This window comes from Balaenoptera borealis, assembly GCF_965194805.1.
Source record: "Balaenoptera borealis genome assembly, chromosome: 2".
Lineage (NCBI taxonomy): Eukaryota > Metazoa > Chordata > Mammalia > Artiodactyla > Balaenopteridae > Balaenoptera > Balaenoptera borealis.
Genome location: NC_138867.1, coordinates 49,958,601 through 49,984,610, shown reverse-complemented (window position 1 = coordinate 49,984,610; position 26,010 = coordinate 49,958,601). Strand labels below are relative to the sequence as shown.

Here is a 26,010-nt window from a genome sequence, read left to right as displayed (position 1 = left end):
TTCGTGCACTGTCAATCAAGTTACATGCCTTGAAGTCATCTTACTTTCCACCCAGTGAGCTCCAAGAAGACAGGGAAGAAGTGTGACTCAGCTTTGCATTCCCAGTACTCAACCAGGTGCAGGCACAAATCAAATAGTCAGAATGGAGGGAGGACCAGTACTGCTCAGCAACCCAAGGCTCAGCTATCCCAGGAAACTCTTCCCATGCAGGGGCTGCAAGGGCCCAAGCAGTCAGGTCCTAGCTGACTCCCTCCCCACCAGCCCTGGAGAAGACACTGAGTGGGCTGGCAGCCCAGGGAGCATGCCCAGAGGCAAGGACACACTGCCCCAAGGAAGAGTGCTACGAGTGGGCTGTGCCAGGCCGAGACGAGTGAGGGGCAGTTGTTCCACCAGCACTTCCATCAACTGAAGGCAGGGAATTTTCTAATCATAAATGCTTGCCTTTTATCTCACTTTATATAGCCTTGCCTCCTATATTCAGCAGTAAATTGCTGCTTTATCACAAAAATAATTTAATCCAGCAGAACGTGGACATAAAATAATAGTACCAAACTAAAAAAAAAATTCCTTACCTATCCTAACGTCAACCAATCAACAACTTCTCTATCCTACCCCTGTAACTGGAACACTCCATAGATATTGACTCTGCTTGCTTTTATTTTATACATCATATGATAAGGTTGGTTATCTTGTTTTCAAGCTCCCTACAGATTAAGAGCAGCACATTTGAGAAAAGAGCTTCCTAACGAAGAAGACAAAAAAGCTATTTCAAAAACCAGGCCCAGGAACCCCAAAGTCCAGCAATCTGGAGCATTTGGCCCTGCATGTCTGGATGCTCAGTACATTCAACCTAAAAGAGCACAGTTCAGGTTCTTAGAGGCAAAATCTGTCCGCTTTTTGGGAATGCTGCCTATAAAATTATACATTTCTTAATATTCTGCCATAGACAAAGTATAATTATATTTTAAATGAATATTAGCAATTCCACTTACAGAAATCTACCCCCAAAATGTAAGTGTGCAAGATGAACACACCAATATGCTTAGTGTAGCACTGTTCACAATAGTGGAAAACTGAAAACTAAATACCTATTAAAACGGTAATGAGAAAGAGATTATGACCTATACTTAAAATGGAACACAATTCAGCCATTTTAAAAGATCATATTCATTAACATGGAAAGATACCACAACAAAGTATTAAGTAAAAAAATAAAGGTTGGTAAATAGCACATGTGATATAACTTCACTCACATTACACAAGGGTGCACATGTGTGTATGCTTGCATATATGCACATGGGCATACATGCATGCCAATTACCAAACTGTTGACAGGGACCATTCCTGTACTGTCAAACTGTTAACTGTGATTCTTGTTCCTTTACAATTTTCTACATTGTCTGAATTCTCTACAGAAACACAGATCTTGTATATAATGAGAAAAAATTTTTGAAAAATGTACTCCAGCATGTGCACATACATCTCAAGTACTGTTTTACAGGATAAAAGAAAAGGGAGGGAAAGGCACGTAGGTGCATGTATGTAGCTAGCCTGGATGCAATCACCATGCTTTCCATCTATCTCCTAAAACACAGAAATCAGCAAATAGCTATAGACTCATCACTACAAATTCATCAGTACTACTAACTAGAAAACACAATTTTGAAAGCTAGAATACTTATATACCAGGATATCTTACATATAGCTCCAGTCACCCAATCAATTTCAAATAGTTTCTTAGTTCTATCTGGAAGAAGTACTTCAACAAATTTTCAATGTAAAAACACAGTGGCATAAATCAACTACACGTCAATAAAAAAATTAAAGTTAAAAAAAACAAACAAACACTAGCATGTCAACCACGGAGGGAAATAACAATACTGAAGAAAAATATATGCAAAATAGAGGTGGCCCTAGAAAAGCCTACTGGATGTCAAAAGAAGCCAAGAAATTTTGAAAATACAATTTCTGAGATTGCCCCAACTGACAATGCTCATTCACAAAAGTTTTATCATGTGTGGGCTCTCCAAAGCACGAGGCAAAGATAAAGGGAGGAAAAGAAACACAGGGCATAAGAATTTACACTTTCACTCAAAAAGTTTTTTGAAAAACACGAAAGATATTACTTTGTCATAAGCTCAGGTTTAATAAGGATGGAAGAATAAAGTATCTGAAAATATCTGAGCTACAAAAATTGTGGTTTGGGCACAATGCTAGTCACATTATTTCTGAATTCTAATAATTTTCCTCCTTATAAAAGGTGTAAGGATAGAGAAATGTTTGTTAATTATAATATCCTTCTTAGTCAAAATAAATAGCCCTAGAAGAAAAAAAAAACTTTTAAAAATAAATATGGTAAAGAATTCTGAACTGTCATACTCTCTTCATTACAGCAGACTAGCTGCACTGGAATTCTTTGGGGAAGGCAGGACATACTATACTTAGATAGGCAGGTTGGCAGGCAGGCTGGCCAACAGAGTTAAGGAAAGGAGATAGGAAATAAAGATGAGGAAGAAAGGGAGCTCTGTAGCAAATAAGATGGAAGAAAAAAAGAAAGAAAAATTCAGTTCTGCCTCATGCTGCAGATGCCCTCAGGAAATGTCATTAATGGCACATTTCATTACAGAAATTCCCCAGATTGGCCAAACACTTGCTTTTTTGGTTTCCAGATCAAAAACTACATGCATCTTTTGCACATCAAGGCTAATGCATATACGGCATGTGGCTAAGAAATTATTCTCAGCCCAGCATGTCTGCATCAAGATACATCCGTGGCTCCCTATAACCTGTAATGACAACACTGACAAGCTGCACAGAAGACCAACACAGACACAGAGCAGACAGACGCAGAATGGATTTAAATGCCAAAACTGTATCCTGAGACTCTTCAACTGGGTTTTCTTTCCTCCACAAGATGGTTTCCAAATACATTTAGTCTTTGAATCACTGCAGACTTTTTCATTTCACTAACTTCTCCATCAAGTTGAAGAGTTGTTAAAGTTCTAAGAAAAGTACACTTCCACTTCAGAGGATAAGTGTGGTACCACGACAAATCTCAGGTGAGGAGGGCCTTCCTCAAGGGAGGAGCCCAACTAGATGGGAGGAGCTCTCCAGAACAGGAACCAGGGAGAAAGCCTCAAGGGCGGGAGAACAGACTGAAGTTTCACTGACAGATGGTGACTTTCATGCCTTTTGTCTCTTCTCTCATTTCTCCTCCCCAGGAGTTTGGGGACAAGTATCCCAGTATGCCAAGATGCATTTACAGATCTTCAAGTGACAAAGAATAAACACTGATCTAGAATGACTCAAAAAATAAAGGCAGTCTTTTTGCTGACTACAGAACCAAACTCAGAATTTCCCAATTTCAATTCACAATTATTCCCACTTCTGTGTAAAACAGTACTGGTTTCCATTTTAAGGTTTCCTAGCAGCAAAATACCCAAAGTCACAATTCCAACACAAGAAAACTTAAAACTTAAAACCTCTCAGTCACTACACAGCAAAGTGGTAGAGGGCATAAATTTTTTAAGCCACTGTGTGGGCTCAAATTCCAACTCTTTCATTTACCAGGTGTGTGACAGTGGGCAAGTTACCTAATGTCTGTACCTCAGTTTCCTTATGTATCTCTTAATTTAAATAAATTAATATATGTAAAGCTCTTACAGTATGAAGCACTTCCTATAATAATAATGACTCTTACTATTATTACTATCATCATCATCATCCAGAAGGTTTCCATGAGCACCTCAACTGAACCTCTCCTAGAACAAGACTGTCACCTCTAAAGTATTCCAACTATTTCCCAATTTGAGAAGACAGCATAAATCCAAAATGTTTCCTACATCTGAAAAAACATTTTGGTATGTGGGGAACTTTTCAGCTCAGAGTGGTTTTTCAAGGAGTTATACCCACCAAGTAAAGATGTAAAATGTGAACTGTTCCCTCTTCCATCTTTCAAGAAAAAAAGGAAAAGGAAGAGACAGTTTGGGAGGTGCTTTTGTTTTGTTTTGTTTTTCAAAGAGTAGCTTTGACAGGCCATTAATTCAAGCTGATCTTAAATATATCTGTAGAGTATTCAACATGTGAAGTGCTTCTGCCTTAACAGTTTTAGAGTATAGACTGTTACAAGCACCCAATTAACTGAAAAAGGACTTTCCTACCACATAACTTTTACATTTGAAATCTCACAAGTGCTGTTTTACCCTTTTTCACTATTTCCTACATTTAAAATATTTCATTACTTTTAATACTGCAGTGATGGTAATTAAAATAATCATAAGTTTCTCCAGCATGAGGCATGGAAGAGAACATGGAATGGACACAATCCTGATTTTCAGGCAACTTATGTAAATATGCTGTTTTGGCTGGGGGGGGTGGGGTGGGTGGGTAGCAGATTTACTGTACTTATTTTTGATATTACCCATTTGCTGATTTGGAAGGTAAGTGTAGATTTCTCCCAAAAGCAGATGGCCTATCTACTGTAGAAAGCTGTTTCAGATATAAGCAACTACCAGCAGAGAAGTTACATTCTTAATAATCAGTACAAGCCCCTTTGAACTCTATGGAGTGCTCATTATCAATATCATAAATAAAACAATAAAAGCAAATGCTTCCTTAAACAGAGTCTTAGCAACTAGAGATAAAGGGATCTGCCGTAATTGGGTTGAATAGAGGGCATTTGGCAAGAGCAAATGGGTAAAGAGCCTCAAAAGTAAATCATGATTTTGTTGTAATACAAAAATATAAGAAAATGAGAGCTAGTAATGTTCTTTGAGAAAGTAAGATATTCAAAGGTATGAAAAACATTTTTTAAATCCACACAAAGGGATTCTGAAACAGGAAAATCTATTAACCCACAAGTTGTTGGATTATTTTTCTTTACATACACACGTTATGGAAACTTCAGAATCACGAAATATATTCCTGATTAGCAACACTCAAGTTTCCAGCTGCCTTTGCATTTGTTCACTTTGTCAAAGCCCTAATTCTATACTAAAGTCCTTTGTCTTACTCGAACGCCGGCTCAGCTCACCTTACCAGAAAGGCTCTTCTGGTTTGTCAGCTGTGCCCATGATAAGCAGCTGGGAAGTATGGAAAAACCCTAACTACTGACTGAAAGAGTGTGGACGTGGAGTTGCACCATTTGTTGCAGAAGAGGTTATAAAAAATGTAAATCCAAAAAAATGAAATTAAAAAGACTATTCATTGCACCACACCTGCTCAGAAAAAGCTTTACAATCACCAATCCATGTAAAATAGCGCCAGTTCAACTAAAGGAAGTATTAATCCTTGTTTAAAGTGGGGGCAGGGGTGGGGTGGTGGGCGGCACCTACCAAGGCACAAAGACAAAGGCAGAACCACTCAGCAGCAGAAAAAGAAATGCCCACTCATGTACAGGGGATAAACCAAAGGTCTCTCAGAGGTCTGTGTTTCCCTGATGTAGTACTTTAAATAACCGGCAAACTCAAGGCCGACAGACATCAATCTGGAATGTAGACAGGAGAGCTTTCACAACTTCAAAGCATAAGAATGTGTTCTCAATTAGTATGTAATATATGAAAGCCAAGTGCAGACTAGGCCTCAAATATTTCCCATCTTTAGCTTGAGATTTTTCTCATCCTTAGCAACGTTCAATTGCTGGGCCACTGTGCCACTGTTCCCGTAATCTCCTATGCCTTACTTGTGCCCACCACTTCCAAGTGTTGTGGCTATGAGCAGGGCTCTCTCCTGAGTCTAAGTGCAAACACCCATATCTGGAGCTGTCAATAAATTATATCCAACGAGGCACCAACAGTCTGTGGTATTTGCTATTTGAAAGACAGAGAGCCAGGCTGGCTGCCCCATAAAACCCCGGTGAAGTGGGCACGATCACCTTGACTGGCAGGGTTATGCACAGCCCTCTGCCCCTGGGGCACAGCAGCTGAGAGCAGGCTCCCAAAAGAACCAAGATCTAGGTGGATTGTCAATGGTGGAGCAAAGTACACTACTGGGCCTGGTTATGTGAGACAGTATGTTGTGTACAAAATACGTGCATTCATCATGAAACCATGAAGCAGGAAAAGAGCATTAACCCTGATAAAGTGCCTATGCACTGGCCTAAATACTAGCCATATATTATCTCAGTTAATGCAACTGAGGACCAGACAAGTTAAATAACTTGCCCAGGTCACAAAGGTGGTAAGGGATAGAATCAGAATCCAAACCCAGATCTGCCTAACTACAAAACAAGTGTTCTTGCTATTAAATCATAATGCCTTTTATTATTTTTCCCATCATCACGTTTCTCTGAAATAGTTAGGCCTCCACTGTGGCCATCTATAAAGATGGTTTAAAACTCAAAAGAGAACTAAGCATCTTCCTGACAACCCAGCAGTACAGACTGGCTTGGGCAAACTCCTTTAAACACTAAAATTTTTCTATTTTTAATCATTTGATGAAATGGTAAATTTGATGAAAACTTCTTGAACAGAACATACCAAACACCACTAACCAGTAAATGTGTGTCCTACGTCCACAGTGTTCTACCATTTGGGATGAGAGACTGCACTCATCCTAGAGATGCAGGGGGCCACACAGACCACCTAGTCAAATCTCGAGACTGCAAGATGTTCCTCATAAGATTTGCCCAAGGCTAAAATGTTAAAAATATGAAAAGAAACCCATTCGAGAGTGGCTCAATGGATCTAAAAATTTAAGCAGCTTTTGGAACACAAAGTTTCCAACATACATCTAAATCCAGTCGTTCCACCAACACCTGAGTTCCATACCCACCATAGCCAAACTGGCCACCTGTCAATCTTAACATTTTCTAAATCCTGTAACCTCGTGAATTCGGATTCAACTGTACAATATTAAGGCAACTATTCGTGAGGCTTCGTGAGGGTGGTGGTATTCTTTCACCCTATTTGAACATTCTTTCCTCCCTGCCCAGACTTGCAGAGCTACGTACACTTTTCACTACCATACTGGTTCTGAAAACTTGTCATCAGAGTTTGGAAGACTTTTTATCAATTAAAATCAGAGAATCTCTGTTTTAGCAAGGAGAGCAACATTTTAACGTGGAAAACCTGATCCTTAAACTGGAAATAAAAAAAGTTTAAGTGTCATTGAAATAGTAGTTTTCCTCAGAAATATTACTGACTTTAGCATCATTTTTTTGTTTTTCTAAATAAGATGATATATTACTTAAACCAACCACAAAGGCATCAGCATATATGAGAAAAAGTTCTTATACATCATTAGGTACCAGATTAAAATAAGAAATGTTAGGGACTTCCTGGTGGTACAGTGGTTAAGACTTTGCGCTCCTAACGCAGGGGGCCTGGGTTCGATCCCTGGTCAGGGAACTAGATCCGACATGCATGCCACAACCAAGAGTTCGCATGCCACAACTAAGAGTTCACATGCCACAACCAGGGAGCCCGCGTGCTGCAACTAAGACCTGGCGCAACCAAATAAACAAATAAATATTAAAAAATATATATGTATATATAAATAAAATAAAATAAAAAATGTTAAAATAATATTGTTATGTGCTAGAGTTATCAACCTTTCCAGGCTTTCATTCTCTCAAAACAAGATGGAGATTTCAATTATGACTACAGCCAGCTGGTGGGGTGAAAAGAAAGCCAGCCACACTGTCCTCCACTCTCATCATCTGCCTCTCATTATTCTCCCACCATCCTAAATTTAAGGTGCAGCTCCAAGCTGCCCAGAAGATCTTGACCCTAATGTGAGGCGACTGCTTGTCAGCTGCCTAGTCTGTTTACTGGACAGTTATTGTGGTACTATGCCTGAAACTTGAAAAGAAATCCTAAACAGAAAGCAAATATATGGTGTGTGAAACATACATACATACATATTATCAATAAATACATAAGATAAACTTATTTTTAAATAGTATGTAAGTTACATTTTCCAATAATATGCTCAAACAATAAGCACACTATTTTCCCTGTGTGTCCAGACTTTGGAAACACTATACTTACTATACGTCTTTCAGATTAAGAACTGGATCCATTCCTTTGAATTCAGAGAAACATCACCTGGAAAGGTGTCTGGAGGTTAAAGAAAATTATACTGAGCATGTTATTTGAAAGTAAAACATGCTGCTTGAAAATAATTCTAACTCACATTTCCTGACTTTTTGGACACCTTGTATCTCAATTCACTGCAAATCGGCTCCCTTCATTCTCCCCACTCACCCCAAATACCAAATTTCTTTCTCTATTGAAGGCATCATGACTTTACTGCTTATGGTGTAGCACTTTCGGGAAACTGAAAAAACTGTTAAAGAGAGAACTGTTGACTCCATTAGAGTCCAGTTAATTTTGTCACTGATTGCTATGTAACTAAAGACAAGTACCTAATCATAAATAAAAATACATCTCTTGAGATTATGAATGTTGATGAGAGCGCCAAAGGCAAGGGCAGTAGGGTACTCACATAATTCCTTTGCAAAAATATCAGAGAAAAGTTGAGATGAAAAGGATTATCTCTTTCTGCTCCAAAATATAAAAGATTATGTATTCTGGCTATTTTTATCGCCAAATGACCGGCAGCTATGAGTCGTGAGGAGAATGCGCGTAAGACAGCATGCAGGACACCAACCACCACCAGCCACGCTGGTCTGTCAGAGGAACACGATGCTACCTAGTCTTGGCAGCATTCATTTGGAACGGACTAGCTTTTGGCCTGCATTCCACTTCTCATTTTCCTCGCATATCTGTATTACTCTACTTTCTATCCCTTAACAAAGAACAAAAAGTTTAGCAGGTGGACCTTTACTAGTATAACACATGTTTAACTACAACCAACTTCATCCATCTGTTATATCAAGAAAGATATCTACATTCCACTTCTACATGGAACGCCCTAGTAAATTTTACATTTGTTTTGAATAGATTGCATTACATTTATCCACGCAGTAAATGACATAATGCACTGTGATGGAGGGATCTCTTCACTCCACACTGCAGGAATACCTCAATTACTAAAGGAGAAAAAACGCCCTTCTCATGGTATTCAAAAAGTTAACTATATAGAGCTCCAGCGGGACAACAGCGGAAAATATATCACTCCTATGATCAAAGAGGTAATATACTGTACTTAGTTTTCCACAGCCAAGAGGCCACATGTCACACACTAGAACAAAATAAACTACAGACAACTGCTCACCACTGAGGCATGTGTGTGACTTCCTTCGTACTTTAAGATGAAGGTATGACATGCATCACCGTGTTAGTTACTTTGAGTCTTTGTCCAGAACAGATGTACCCTTACTTTAAAAGTAAATTCAATATCATCATATGCAAAAGAAAAATATGGAGGTGATTTTCACTTTAAAAAAAGAATTTTCAATGGTATTCTTTAAATATAAAAGTAAGTCCTAGAATGATTCATTCTACACATATATCTATTACATACTATAAGGAACAATAAGTTTTTATGAACACATGAAGGAGTTTATGATTGCAATAATAATTCTAAACCAGGGGCTGGTAATCACTGAGACAAAAACCAAAGAGAGCAAAAGTCATCACCAAAGAAGACTCAATGGTCAGTGCACAGGAGTATAATCTCCCTAGGTTCCAGTCAACATTTTCCAATAAACAACCATTTCTTGAATGTCTACCATGCTCCAGACAACCCTACCTGGCTCACATTTCCTGCACTTCCACCTCCTGACTTGACATACAGAAAGGACTCAAGAGTCTATACAGAGGATGTTGTCCCTGATGCAATACACTCAATACCCTCAGTTTTGTCAAGATCTGAAGACCTAAGAACAGTGAACGGATACTACAGTACTAGTATTTTCAAAACCTAGATTTAAATATGGTGGGGAAAAAAAAAACAACATTCTACAGATGCTAATTGTTAGGAACATTTTCTGGAGCCCCACAGACGGTCCAAATTCTGAGAATAATTTAAAGCTACACCAAACCTAGTGTGAGAATAGTGATAAACAGAACAAAATAGTTCCAAGGCTATTCAAAGTCATAAAGAATAAACAAAGCCATTTTCTCATCTTAAATATCACACAAAGAGGTTTAATTTTATTTACTATCTATCAGATGTAGCTTGGCATTTGCATTGCTAATGATCCTTTTTCAAAGTGTGCTCACACTTTTAGTTCCTTTTGAATAGAAATAATTGATCTCCTACCTACCCTAGGACTTGGACATGCTAATAATGTCAAGCTGCACATAAGCTTATTTTCATGTTCAGAATATTATCAGAATAGAAAAAACTTTAGAGGGGGTTATTTATTTTCTTGGGAAGGTATTGTATATAGGAAGGTTCATCCTGCTTTGTTCTAGTTTTCACTTGATATTCTATAAAGGGTAGATCCAAATATAATTTCTCCCTTACGAAAGACATCCCTCAGAAGGCAAAAACCTAAAAGAGTTATTTTTCCAATATGCACTAGAATAAAAAAAAGGGCTTCAGTGTTTTGTGGTATCAAATTCTTTGTCTCCATACAGTTATCAACTCAGAACTAGTCAAAGGACCCTCTGGAAAAATGAAACTGTAAAAGGCAATGGAGTGCTCGACCACAAGTAAATCCCTACAATTTTAAGATGACAGTCTACTTCTGTGCAGTCACTTAGACAATAAAGATTTGAAGGAAAAGAGAAGCAGTAAAACATACTTCACAAATCCAAAAGATCGTTCCCAGGATAGAAAAAGAATTCCCTTGACAAGGTCTAGCCCAAGAAATTGTTGTAAGGAATAAAAACATTTCTGAATTGGATAATCTGAGATACAGACTTAATGTTAACCTCCAAACTGTTATTTACCTTTCTATCTTTGTTTAATTTTTATTATGACTTAAAAATGAAAAAATTTGAAAGGGTATGCTTGCCCCAGCCTCTCTCAAGGCAGCTTAAGATTATGACTTTCTTGTGAATCCTTCCAAAGATGCATATACAAGCAACTTATAAATACAAACTTATTCTCAAATGGCATAGTAACACACACTACATCTTTTCTTTTTTCATTTAACAAATATCTACATCATTCCCTATCGATATAGTTTCCTCATTCTTTTTTACTACTGCACCATATTCCATTATGTGAATGGACCATAATTCATTTAACCAGTCTTCTGTGATGAACATATAGGTTGTTTCCAGAGTTTTGTTACTATAAACAATGCTTCAATAAACTACTTCATTTCAACTTAGCATAAGATCCTGAATACATTCCTGGATGTAGACCTGTTAGGTCAAAGAGATCTGTGCGTTTATAATTTTAATGTATGCTGTTAAATTATCCTCCATAAAGACTGTCCCAATTTATACTCCCACCAGCAATGTATGAATGAGTGCCTATGCCCACACCCAGGCTAATAATGTGTTACATTTTTATTTTATTTTTATCCATGTGACAGGATTTTTTTTTTTTAATGGCATCTGGTGCAATTTTAATTTGCATTTCTCTTACAAACTGAGCAACTTTAATTTTTTTATTGAGGTATAGGTGATGTACAATACTATATAAGCAACTCAGCAACTTTAGATTTAGAGCCAGTGGTATCTCATTTCTGTGAAATCTTCATGTATATCCTTTGCCCATTTTTCTACTGAATTGTTGGTCTTTTTCTTATTGATTTGTAGAATTTTTTACACATGAAGGAAATTTGCCCATTATCTTTGATGAGTTGTAAATGTTTTTCAACTTGTCTTTGACTTCACTTGTGTTAGTTTTTGATATGCAGAAATTTTTATTTTTTTAAGTCTAGTTTATAAATATTTTTCTTTTATTGCTTCCGTTTTAGGTCAAAGTTAGAAAAACCTCCATTCTAAATTGTAAAACTTTTCTTCCCTATTTAGTTCTATTTCTTTTGTGACTTTGCTTTTTAAAGTTAAAATTTCATCCACTTAAAATTCATTCTGGTGGAGGTATGAATTATAGATCCAACTTTATTTTTTTCCAGATGGCTCCCCAGTTACCATTTACTGAATAAATTTCATCACTGATTTGAAATGCCAATTTTATCATGTCCTGTGTGTTTTGAGGGTCCCTTTCCAGGCTTCATATTTTATTTCATTGATCTGTAGATCTATGCATTTTGCCTTCATCACACAGTTTTAATGAATGTGGCTTAACAATATCTTTTAATATCTTGTAGGGATGTTCTCATCTCTCATTACTTTTCTTTTTCAGAATGTTTCTAATATTATTGTATGCATCTTCCTATATTTATTTTAGCATTGCTTTGTCAAGCCTAAAAAAATCCTGTTAGTGTTTTTATTGGGATCATTTCCAATTTACAGACAAACTTAGGGAGCTTACTTACCTTTAAGAAACAATCCTAAAACCTGGCAACTTTGTTCCACTGCATACGAATGGTTTGATTCATGACTCAGCTAGGACAATCATATTTCATATTAGTATGTCTCCAATCACAAGACGATGGTCTTCCTGAGAGTTAATAGTGGTGTTTGGCATTAACCTTCCTCTTGCAGCCAGAAGGGTTGTATGAAAAACGTATGAATGCCATAAGTACTGTTAAAATAGCATATTCACTGAGTTTATCCATAAATTAAATATAAATAAATAATAATTCCATGGTCACCATATGTTTTCTTAAAATGAAAGCTAAAGACACAGGAGTAAAGAACTGAAAAAGACCTCTACAGATGATCCAGACCAGGGTCTAAGCAACCTTTTCTTCTGAGCACATCACTCCTATCATAATAGTTTATTTTATGGACTGTTTCCTAATTTCCAATTCAAAGGACACTCTAAATTGGAAAATCATGTTCATTCTACCCCCAACATTCCTATAGAATTGTTACCACATGTACAGTACATTGTATCATCATGTAGATGGAAGCAAAAGGAATGATGAATGGGAGCAAAAAGTAGAAAAAATATTTTACATTAAATATTTACAATTTACAAACACCTTAACATACACTATCTCATCTGACATGTATGCATAAATTGGGCTGCCTACATATTAATAAAGAATACATAACAATGAAGAATAATTTTTATAAGTAATATTTTAAAACTAAAACATTCATGTCTACTACATCCTGTAATTTTAATGTTACAAATCTTAGGTATCAAAAGAGAAACATGTTCTCTCTGTTCAAGGGTGGGGGGGATATGAGATTAAAGATGTAGGCAGGGCCAGATCATGAGCAATGACATAAAGAATTTGACTTTGGCCTTAAAGGGATTTTAAATAGGGAAAGAATATGATCATAACTGCTTTTTAAAAATCACTTATGTACAGTACAGAGGCTGGGTTAGCTGTAGTGTGGCAAAGGTAGATAGAGAAAAAGTTATTGCAGTGAACCAGACCACTGATGGTTGGACTTGGGGCAGTAGCAGCAGTGATGAATAAAGGATTCATTTAAGAGATATCCAAGAGGTAGAAATGGTAAGACACAGATGATTTCCTGGCTTAAACACCTCAATGGACAGTGGTGCCACTTATAAAACTAGTGAACATATAGGGAAAGGCAGATTTAGAAGGAAAATAACAAGTTTGAAGTACAAGTGCAACAAGCAAGTGAAGACATCTAGTGAACAGTTAGACAACAGGAGTCTAGAGCTCAGAAGTAAAGATTTAAAGCTGGTATGCGGAGTTTTGAGAGCAAATAAGAGTAGAAAAGGGGCCCAGAAAAGCAGGTAGAGGAAAGTGACCCTGCAAAGAAGACTGGACTTACCAGAGAGGTAAGAAAAAAACCAGGAGAGCTCGGATTTTATGAAAGCCAAGTCAAGACTGTGTTACTACAAAGAGTTGTCAGCTTGGTTGAGTGTTGTTGTGCTGTCAAATAAGATGAAGAATGAGGAGAGCGAGCCCACTGCATTTAGTAACCCTGGTACCCTTAACAGGGACAGCTTCAGTGGAGTGATGGAACAGAGACCAGAGTGCAGGAGGCTGAAGAGTGAAGTGGGAAGTGAAGAAATAAGAGTGTGATCACTCTTTCAAGAAATCTGAGTATGGGGGTGGGGGGAGGTCACTGAGGAAAAGAATGGAACAGGAAAGTTCTGTGTCAAAGGAGGATTTTTTTTTTTAAGGTGGAAGAGATTTCCCCATGTTTAAATGGTATTTATGAACACTAGTACTAAGGAAAACAAATCATTCCTTCCTTTCAATAATGCCCCCAAATTAATATAGGAAAAAAACTGGAATGCTGCTCATTTCTGAGGATGATCTTATGGTAGTGAGAAAACTCAGCGATCCATAACTGGCATTTATTTGCTCCTAAAGATAATCTCTAATAAATCAGCAACAAAAAAGTTAACAATAAATCCCTTAAAACAACAAAAACAAAAAAACCCAAAAACATCCTTCATGCAGACATAAATGATTTCATAAGAGCAATCTGCTTACATTTAAATCATAACAGAACTTTAGGATGCTCACAACAAAATGGAAAATGGAATTCAAAGTTCACATGCCTAATGTTTACAGTGATTTGTAAATTCTGAAATACACTTTCTCAAAATAATCAGGTAAGGGAGAATAATCTGTGGATCCAATAGGTCAACTTACTCTGATTCTTCTACAGATTAAAGGTTTTACAGATGCCTTGAAATGAAAGGAAACTGACTATTACATGAATGGTTTGGTTATTTACACCCCTTAAGGCTCATACATAGCACACCTAATGGTTTTGCCTTGAGGCAAAGATTTAACAGATTGCCCTCCTAATTGCTCCCTGGACACAACTGTACACAAGGCCATGTGATTCCGAGGTGCAGATTCCTATATAAAACTCATCTTTAGGGAAAAAAAAAAAAAATCAAAGATAAATATCTCACCAACTATTTCTGAACAAAACTGTTTATAATATCCAAAATCTAATAAATCACCATGCCAAACACTAGCCAATATACCTAATACATTCTGACCTGGTTCTCTCTAAAATATAAGCAATTTAAGTAAAGCAATAAACATATTATTTAGCAACATCATCATCCCAGTAAACTGCTGAACATTTAGTTGTACTACAAATAACAGTGCCAATTTTAAAATTTCAGACATGAGAAATTTCATTCCTGAACAATGTGTGTTATGTCTTCATAATAAGCACAGACACTTGGGAAAGTCATCATTTTTAAATGAGTTTAAAATGTAAAATAAAATCTAGGTAGTGAAGGAGATAAAAGAATTTTTAAACTAGAAAAATATATAAAACTAAGTATTAAACTTCTGGAAAGGTGAGGAAAGTCCTCTAAATTTAGAAATCACAGTGGAAAAGAAAAAAGTTTGAATTTCTAAAAATAAAAAAAAATATTCCAAATGTCCCAAAATGGCAGTTAAAAACTCAGCTAGGTACCAGCACCTGCCCACATTCCCCATTCCTGGGGCAGATGTGAGGTGTGGACTGGGCCCTCCTGTCTCCAGAGCACATGCTCTCCACCACTGTGCCCCTTTATCTGACCTTCCCCAACAGGTGAAGAGGACAGGAATATAATTCATAAAATAGGAAATGTGACAAATAAGGAAACATGTGGGGAAATATTTAATTTCCTGAGTAACCCAAATTTTTCACATTAAAACAGGTAACCTGTTTATGGCAAACTTTTGGTAACTTGTTAAATTGGCAAAAATATAAAACTATGGTAATATCTAGAGCTGGTAAGAGGTATTAGAAACTGGTAGGCGGTTTGACATTACGCAAAATGAGCCATAAAAACATCCACATGCCCTTTGGCCCACAGTTTCCTCTTCTGGAAGTTCTATACTAAGGTAAAAAAAATTAAAATATAACAAGAGTAGAGGGGGCTGCTCACTGCACACGTGCAAAGTTCCTCATCTGACAATTATTCATAAAGTAAAAACCTAGAAACAACCTGTATGTCCAAAATAAGAGAAACATCATGTAAAATATGATAAATCCATTGGTCATTATAAATAATTATAAAATGTTTAGAACATGAAAAATGCATACAATGTCAAACCAAAAAGGGCTGGATATAAAACCGTACAGATGTTAGAAACTCTTTTTTTAATGCAAAGAAAAATTACAAAAAGGAAAAAAACTCAAACTGTGACTATGGTTGGTTAACGTGATAGTACAGAATGATTTTTTTCCCCACTAACTTGCAAATGTTTTCATAATGTGGTTTAATTACTTCTATTATTTTAATAAAGCTCTGAAAAATAGGTGGTTCACAAAGCATTTACAAATTTAAAATATAAGAACAAAAATTTGAGTGGTCTTTGACATTTTTTTCCAAAAGTGAAAAATAATGGTCTAACAATAAAGACGCCTCAGATAATCTGTTCTATATGATCCAAGTTCCAGTGTATAGACGTTGCAAAAAAAAAAACCTGTCAACTTATTTAGGCCTTAGAAGTTATTTCATTAGTTATTTTATTTTAAATGCAATTGGATAGCCATTTGAGTTTTAAGCTGGTGTGTTTTATTACCCCATTTATGCTACAGCTTCTGTTTTCTAGTCTTTTGGTAAAATTTAGCATCCTAAATGCTTAACAAGATCTTTGATGGAAAAAGAAGAACCATTTATACCACCTGACTCTTGCTTAATCTAAAAAATAACTTTATTAGATAAAATTCATATTTAATAATATTTTAAATCTTAATAAGGTCTCCCCTACTAGACTAACAGTTCCTGAAAGAAGACAGGAATTGTACCTTATTTAGCAAGGTGGCGGGTTCTTACACAAGCATACAGATCTGTGCTTGAGGAGGTATACAAGGGGAAAAACTAACGTCCCGAAGTCAGGAAAATCACAAATCACCAATCAAGTAAGCAGACATACATAGGGCTGTCCAAGTCCAAAGATACCTTTGTAAGATATTAAAATGTTTCTGAAAGAATTGGGTGCTCAAAAGACAAATCCAAAAACGTTCCGCCTAACCTCCAAGTCACCTAAGCCTGATGCCAGGAAGACTCAATTTTAGCCAACCAGAAAGCACACATTTATTACAACAGATTTTGAGAGGTTTTTTTTTTAGCTGTTATATAAAATAGTGGTTAACACAGAATGCTCACTTATTAGCACATGTTAAAAGAATGTACTTGAGTTTAATCCAGTGATGAAATTGTTTCATTCTGCAATAGTAACTTGGACTTTCACTTACCTATGATCCAAGATCCTTTTCGTTGTTATATAAGATAAAGTTTATAACAGGGAATAAGAGATTTAGCTCACCAGGGCTGCCACATTTGTTACTAAAACCACTGGGTCTTCAGGTCTCAGAACAACACAGGAATCTATATCCAGAACCGAAGGAAGTAATGATACATCATTAAAACCACCAACAAACATCTGTATAGCACCTTATGGTTTTAAAAGGGAATTATATATAAAATATTATTTGATAGCTAAAATATATCTAGACCTTTCTTTATAGCTCTCAAGGTGCTTCCTTCACACATTATATGCCACTTCACATTCAAACCAATCTTTTAGGTTAAGCAAGGCAGATATTAATTATACCATCATAGATGATGAAACTAAGGCTCAGAAAGCTTAAGAGATTTGCCAAATTCACACAGCTGTTAAATGGCAAAGCAGAAACTACACTTTGGGCGAAGGACCTCTGTTCCCCATGCCAGATCTCCATCAGAGAGCTGACCAACTTGCATCTTGTGCAGGCAATGTGATCAAAGGGAAATCATATGATGACGTCCCAGACATACATCCTTTCTTGGTAGCCAGCCAGCAGTAAGAGTTATTATTTCATCTACTGACACACCTAATAGAAAACCCACAGTTCTTTACCCAAAAGGCAAACTGATAATTAAAAAGGTAAGCCTCCTACTGAGCCAAAGCCCAGACTTTTATTTTTTAGGAATTTATTTGAAAGTTCAGGGGCAAACACCATAAAGGAATATCAAAGGCAGACTTCTCAAGGGTTTTGCTTCCCCTTCTCTTCTGCTGTTTACATCAAACAAGACAACAATTCAATATCTAAAATGTCAATGCCAATTATCTTACTTTAAATGAGGACCCCTTTTAAGCATTAATACTTTTTAAATATTTTAAACTGAGTAAAATGTTTCTAGAGTTTATTAAACATCTATCTTCTTAAATATATAGAATTACTGGTGTGCCTACTCTGAATCTTTAATATTATATTTTACATAAATATAGTAGCTAACGTGTTTTGAGCTCTTAACCATGTGCTGTGCCACTGGGCTATTTTCATACAGTCTCACTGAATCCTCACAACAACCCTATGATGTAAAGTACAAACAACTTTAACATCTATTGCATAAATGTGGAAATGGAGGCAATGAACATTAGTTAACAAATCAGAAAGGAACGGGCTTGGGATCTGAAGCTAGAAAGCTTAACCACCACATTGCCTCCCTGTTCTCTTGTAGGGGTTGGAGATAGTGGGAAAGGCATGGGCTCTGGAATCTGACTCTCTGGGTTCAAAGCCTAGCTCCCATGCTTACTGATGAATCTTGGAAAAACTAGAGAAAATCTGTCCCCCTTTTCTCAGCTACAAAAGAAACGTTAAGAGGTGATACAATAATTCTTGTATCATGGAACTGTTACGGGAAGAAAATGTAATGCCTAATAAACAGTAGCTGGCTCACAATGAGGACTCAAAAACGTCAGTAAGCGACAACACAGTGTTCCTCCAAGGAATAGTGAGGTGTTTATTAGGGCTTTAGTCCCACACCAAATGGCTTCAAACTGCTCTTGTTGAGTTCTCGAAATCTTTTTTTCTAAGGTTTTATTTTCTCAAGCTGGCACTCCTGGCTGCTGATGTATCTATATGGGGCATCCCCTCTCTTTCCTCCTCTTCTAAACTTTTTCAAATATGCTGTAAACTATAAGGTTAAATCGCTAGACTTTCTAAACTGATTTCTAAGTAAGAATATCTAGATTCTGAAGGAGGATCCAGGGTCTCTCTAGTTAGTTAAGAGGAAAACTTTAGTGAATGGACTTTGTAACATGTGGTTTTGGCTTTTCAGAGTTCTTTTTGCTTATTCAGCTTCTTTGTGGGTTTTGAAGAGTGTTGAGGATACCATACATTTTAGATCTATAGATAAACGTGATCTTGCTGGAGCATACTAGAATGTGGCACTTACTACTATTCTGTCAAATCAGATACACAAAGTGAGGGAAAGTGGCCGCAGGCTAGTACACCAAATCACTCAAATAGTCCATAAAAGCATAGACCATCCTTTTCCTCTGGCTTACTACCTAAGGGCTAGTAGAGGTAAGAAGTGACAGCTAAAACAAGGTAGGGTTTAGGGTCTGACGCACTGGACGGAAGAGGAACTAAGGTCTCATCACACGGAGGTCCTCATTTTAGACACATTCGCTCAAAGTACTGCCAAATGTGGTGATTCAATAGGAACAACTTTTCTCCACACTCTGCCAACTCAATGCTATTCGTACATGCTCTCTTGCCCTCTAGCAAGGCAGCAAAGAGAACTGACTCCAACTTTCAGCGATGAGCCTACTGGACAAACAAGTATCAAAAACCACTAAGTGTTAGAAGAGAACGTAATCACACTATTTACTGTGAGACAAGTCTTCACTGGATTAAAACAGAAGCACACAAGGGAGGGTGAAATGAAGGTGATCATACAAAATGTATTTGAGACACCTCAAAAATAAAGAAAAGCTGTCAAATCTGAAACAAAGTTTAGATTACTCCACTCTTACCATAACAACTATATAAAGCACTGCTGCATTTCTGCCATTTCCAAACATTTTTCAAAATTCAGCAAGTCATTCATTCCCTATCCAAGAAGCTGGTATACGAACTACATACAAATAGGAATAAAGTCATGTTTATAACTTCCAAACCCTTTTTGTTACCAATGTTTATAAACATGATATTCTACACTGGAACTTCTTAAAATAATCAAGTTCACTGATATAATTGATGAAATATGTTACATTCCAAAAGGCTACAAAACATATGGGCCAGGGGTGAGCAAACTTTTTCTGTAAAGGGTTTTTCCTGTTGTAGGCTTTGCAGGCCATAAACTCTCTCTCAACTACTCAACTCTGCCTTTGTACCACAAAAGCAGCCATAGACAACATGTAAACTAATGAGCATGGATATGTTCAATAAAATTTTATTTCTGGACTCCAAAATCTGAATTTCATATCATTTTCACATGTCACAAACCATTATTCTTTTGATTTTTTTCCCCACCTATTAAAATAATGTAAAAACCATTCTTAGTTTTTGCAGGCTATACAAAAACTGGTGGCAGGCCAGATTTGGCTGATGGGTCGGTCATAATTTTCTGATCCCTCATATAGGATACTCTAATGTTAAAAAAAGGAAATACAAAAAACCCCATCAACTGCAATTTTGAGATTAGGTTCTCTGTGAATCTGGAGGGGGTTGTGGGATAGTCCATAGGTTAAACAATGCACTACTGTACTTCTGAAATAGAAAATGGGCTATATACAGACTATTTTAAAATCCTGACTTCTAAAGTTAATACCAAAATGTTAAATAAGAGTGTGCCTTTTTAATAACCTTTAAACATATTTCAGCTTCCCTCAGGAATGACTTAAACCTCTGCAGTGTTCATATAATTAGCACAGTATTTTCAGGTCCATCCTAGCATAGCTAGGGTCTCCTCTGCCCCCCAGAAGTCAACAAATGATTAAGCCACAGTGCCAAATGTAAATTTCTATAGCATGATAAAAGCTATTTTCCTGAAGCTTCATGAGAATACATGTTGTATTGGGTCTAAAATATAAGAATACTCTGAGATCAGAGACAAGGCTCTGAGAACGATGGATTAGTCAACCTTCTGCGAGCTTAGGAGAAGCGTGCAAGGTAAGTACCTATAAAATCCTATTATAGGGGAGTTCTGTTAACGGTTATATTCAAACCTGGTACTATATAATCCAACAATTTCCACATGTCAGTAGATGACTGAGAATATCCTTACCAACTCTAAATAATAAACAATTCTGAATAACCAAAAGCTTGCTCTGATTCCATAGTGACTCCCTTATGTGGGATAGGCTTTTCAACTGGTGGTGTTGTCTGTAATGAACCTTTTCCATCTGGTCGGCCTCAGAGAACTCCAATCAACCACCTTCCCTGTATGCAGTGTCCCCTGTGGTGTGGGGAGAGGAGGACACAGTTGAAAATAGAGAAAATACTTTTCCTCATTTTAGCAACTTTGCTCAAGCAGGTGTCAGAGATCTACTTACTGGACAGGTAGTTTAAAAAAACAAACAAACAAAAAACACAGAGCTTTTCATCTTGAACCTCAGGGGAAAAAAGAGGCAAACTGAAACCAGAGTGACTTATCTCAGTTATATGAAAATCAGTGATTCACTTAGAACACACATATTTTGTTTGGGGATACCAAAATCTCTTAAGTCAGCATTTGGAGATTAAAAAAATAAATGGACCAGACATGTGTTTTGGACCTGGGAATTCTGACTGGTTTCATTTCAAAATTTTTTAAAGTCATTAGTAATTTGATTTATCCAGATCTTGCTCAGACAGAAAAAGGGCAAAAATGCAATTTCTTAGGAGGATCATCCAGCTAGTGGTTGGATTATCAGTGACCTAGATAAGAGCAGAAACAGCCCAAGAAATTTTGGTTTCCTGATATAGGGAAAAGCAAGGAATCTGTCCGTGCCTTCTTTCATTTTATAATTATTTACTGCACTCTAAATATTTATGGTCTCCAAGCACGTGGGCAGGCTCCCCACAGCATGAAATATCTCAAATATCTACTGCGGCTCAAGAACAGTGTTTTTCAAAGAGTGGTTCACAATCAACTAACAGGGCAGAGACCAATGTTGTGGGTTACAGACAGCATTTTTCAATTAAATGAATCAATACCTTTGAAAACATGAGCAAACAGGTTATGTTTTAAGGGTAACTACTATCTTGGAAACTTTAGTTTCTTTCAAAGTAATGTATGTGTGTACTGGGCTGTGATGTAAAGTGTCTTACTTTGAAGGGGGGGTTGTAATCTAAGAATAGCTTGAAATACCTTCCAGACCTAAATAGACATGAGATAAGTAAGCAATCAGGACAGTAATCAGACATGGAAACAAAAATTGGGAAGCCATCATCACTTGACAGCATAGGAAGCTTTGGGGTACTTGACATTATCTAGGAAAAAGGCATGAGGTAGGAGAAGAGCCCAGCCTCAAACCCTGGGGGCATCAACATTTAGAGCTTGGACAGAGGAAGAATCACCTAAACCAAATGAAGGCGTGGCCAGAGAGGCAGTAGGCAAACCGTGGAGCTGAGGTTTCCCGTGCAGGGAAAGCCAGTAAAACTAAAAGTTAAAAAAGAGGCATCTCCCTTTCAATTTCCCATTTTGTCAAAAATAAGGCATGAATGAAGAAAAGCTGCAGGATGATGCTGAGTAAAGAAGGTAAAATAAATAGATGCTATAGATGCTACAGAGCCTAGAAATGTACTTACTCTGCAAGATATACACGTATCCAGGAACACTTGCTCGGTATTTTATGGTGGGTACGGTAAACCAAAAGAAGATGTTGGTATACATTTAAACCACCTATTTACATGTTTGAAGAAAACATGTAGGCAAATCACATGATAGTTAATCATTTTAGGGTTGTCCATTGGCATTCTAAAGATGTCAAACCACATTACAATAAATCTTATCATTAAAATATATTTTCACTATCTTCTTACGAATCTCACACTAAATTCCCTTCAAGGAAAGAAGGGATTCCTAATACTCTGGAAGCAAATGCTCTCAACAGGGAGTATAATGGAATAACAGGGTTGCCCTTTGTTTAGACTGAAATTGTTCCAAACCTATTATCCTGTGCCCGTCAACAAAAGCCACAGCCTCTAATGTTCTGGGCAGTAGCCTCATTTGGAGGTAATGGGGCTCTCTTGAAACTTATATGAAGATCTATCGTCGTGACTACTTTAAGTGTCTTTGCCCTACTTCACAACTTCTACAAATCACATGTTAGTACTCTTGGTCTTAATAAAACAGGACATTTCCTAGAGTGGGATGGCAGCTTCCTTTTTCAATATTAGAAGCAACTACTGCTAAGGACAGCTAGTTTGTAATAGAATCAGAACGATGGTACTGAAATGGACCTTAAAAATTATCTTGCCCAGTTCTTTCATTTAACAGATAAGAAAGCGGGGGCTTGACCCTGGTGGTCCAGAGGAGAGAACCTGGCTGTCCGAGCAAGTCAGATGAAGGTTTCGAGCCCAGTTCTATTAGTGGTTCATCACAAGAAGTCAGGGTCTTCATTTGGAAAATAAGGGTAACAACAACCAATCTCACACAGGAGAATTTAAATGAAATGATGCATTTAAAGCACTTAGCACACTGCGGGCACACAGGATGTACCCAAAGTGAGTCCCTCCCTTGGTCCCCATTCTCTTTTCCTCCTTGTACAAGGCAGAGCACAAACTGGGATGCTACTCAGACTCCTCTTGTGACTTCACAACACACAAAAGAAAAAGGCCACAGAATTGTGTACTTAATGCCTCTATTGGTTCTGGTTTAAATATGAAATTAACATTAAGTAGCTTCTTATAACACACTGAAATCCAAACGCAAGCCAAGTGATGGCAATGGTTTAAGGAATGGGAAGAGAAAGAAGAAAACCAAGGAGCCTCAGTGAGGTAAGAGGAAAATGAGGCAAGTCAGCATCACAGAGGTCAAGGTTGGAAATCCATACAAATGGGTGTCAGTACCAAAAGCCAGAAATAGATTAAGGAGAAATAAAAACTGAAATAACCCATTGCATTGTCTATAAAATCAGTGGTGATCATGAGGAGAGGTTCCAGAAGTAGAGGTGAAAAACTAAAGCTAGTTAGAGATACCAAAAGGAAAATAAGGGCAGGATAAGCAAAATCAATGGAAACAGCTACTCATTTGAGGTGCCTGACAATCAGGAGAAATATCAAACAATAACCATGTGTGAAGGGAAGATCACAGTGCAGCAGCTAAGAACACAGGCTCTGAAACCAGCTTATCTGGAGTCACATCTCAATTCTGCCAAGTTGTAGCTGTGTGACCTTAGGAGAATGAGTTACCCTCTCCGTGCCTCAGTTTCCACACCAAAGACAGTAAGGATAAAAATAGTACCCACTGGGCTGGTTTTTCTGTTGGGTCTCATCTCTTCTCTGTATTAAAAGGGGCTAGAAGTCTATAAACCACATCTTCCAAACTCCCTTGCCAACTAGATTCCCGTTGGGTATTGCCCGTGGGAAACAGTGAAACGAGACTGCAAGGTGAGGGAAAGAAAAAGGTCTTCTTTTGTTTCCTGTTCCTAGTGGTAACTCCAAAAGCAGCAGCAGACAAGCGCAGGCTCGAGCAGCTTCTGCGGTGGCTTCAAAGCAGCAGAACCAATGGAGATCTCCAGCAAATCTGCAAAGCAGGCAGTTTATGCGGCAGCTGTCTGATACTTGAGCGCCATCCCCTCCCCTTCTTGCTCTCCAACATTCACGCACACACCCTCACACACACACCACACACACACCACACACACACACACACGCACACACTCTTTTTTGCTCCAACATCCAACCCCCCAACACAGCCCTTCCAATTAACACTGTAACCAGTTCCCTACATTAAATCTTTCTGGGCTTAAAATATCAAGTGATTTTTATTTTCCTGATTGGACACTAATTGATAAACACCTACTTCTTATTGCTATTGTGAGAATAAAATGAGTTTTTTTTTAAAAAAGTAAAGGCTTGGATCAGTAACTGAACCTTAGAAGGCACTTCATAAATGTTAACAACTGCTACTCTGCAAGGATCTTAAAATCCACATCTGAAATCAAGTTCCTTATCCCGCATACAGACTATTTCTGAAAATGGTCCCATCATCCTTTCCTTCACCCAGGCTCCAAATCTGAGTCACCTTCCTTCCCGTCAATAAACACAATCCTCCAGTTCTCACTGCAGGGAGCCCTCCGAATCTCCATTCCCCAGGTGCAAGCCTTTATTACTCCTTATTGAGCCTGTATGTCTTCCCCTCCCCAGGGATTTATCTGCTTGCAGGCTCCAGTTCATTCTACACTGTACCAGGAGGATTTTCCAAAAGGGAGGAGGGGAGGTGTCAGATCTTGTCACTACCCAAGGTGCCCATGGTCACGAGTCCAATCAACCACACAAAGGCCTTCCTTCCTGAAGTTAACCCCTGCCTACTTCCTTAACAGTAGCTCCCAACATACTGCTTTCCTATTTACATCCCCAAATCTTGCACCCCAACCACATCAGAAACCCTTGGCACTCCTCCAAACTTTCTTTGCCCTTTGGTCCCTCCATACCTTTGCACAGGATAATCCCTCTGGATAGAATGCCTTCCATGCCCCACGGAGCCTTTGCTAGATCCCTTCTACCTCACCAGAACTAACCTCTCCTATGCCTCCCTAGCATTTCACCAACCCAATACTATTTCACCAACCCAATACTATTACCTAGCACCACATGCTTGTGTTGTAAGTTGCAAGTACTGAGCTCCTCAGGAGACTAAGATTCTCTACCCCTTGCATGTCCTCCATATAGCAGAGCTTCCCAGTATGAGAGCTGAAAGTTGTGAGATATTGATACCTCAGCTCTTGGAGCAGGCAGGTGGGGCTGCCAGCCCCCAGGCCAGTGGTCTTCACCCACCAGCCCAGCAGCAGCTTTTCTACTGTTAGAAATCTCCTACCCCAGTGTACTGTACAGAGTATTTTTTTCTGTGTGGTATGAGGGGAAAGAGGTTGGAAGCTCTGCTCTATAGCATCCAGATCAGCACCTTGCATACAGAACAACAGCTCCAGTCTTCCATCAAACCTCATGAAACAGAACTGCTCCATTTCCAAGGTTTTAATGGCAGCATTCCCTATTATAAAAACTTACAAGTGAAGTGAAAACTATACCAGTTCCTCACTTTCTACAACTTTTTTCTTAATTTTTGGAATGTGAACATAAGTTAGTGAATGAAAGCACAGATCTTTCAAATATAAGAAAAATATATATTCCAGACCCACTTGCATTCATAAATATTAGATTTTATTTTGGACCATTAAACACAATTGAATTCTAAGACAGCCAGCCA

General features: G+C 37.7%; 1 protein-coding gene across 1 annotated transcript in view; it reads right to left on the bottom strand.

Annotated features, from left to right (window-relative positions):
• The window catches only part of ZSWIM6 (zinc finger SWIM-type containing 6), a 198,730-nt gene that overhangs the window by 146,781 nt on the left and 25,939 nt on the right, over positions 1-26,010 (bottom strand). The window lies entirely within an intron of this gene.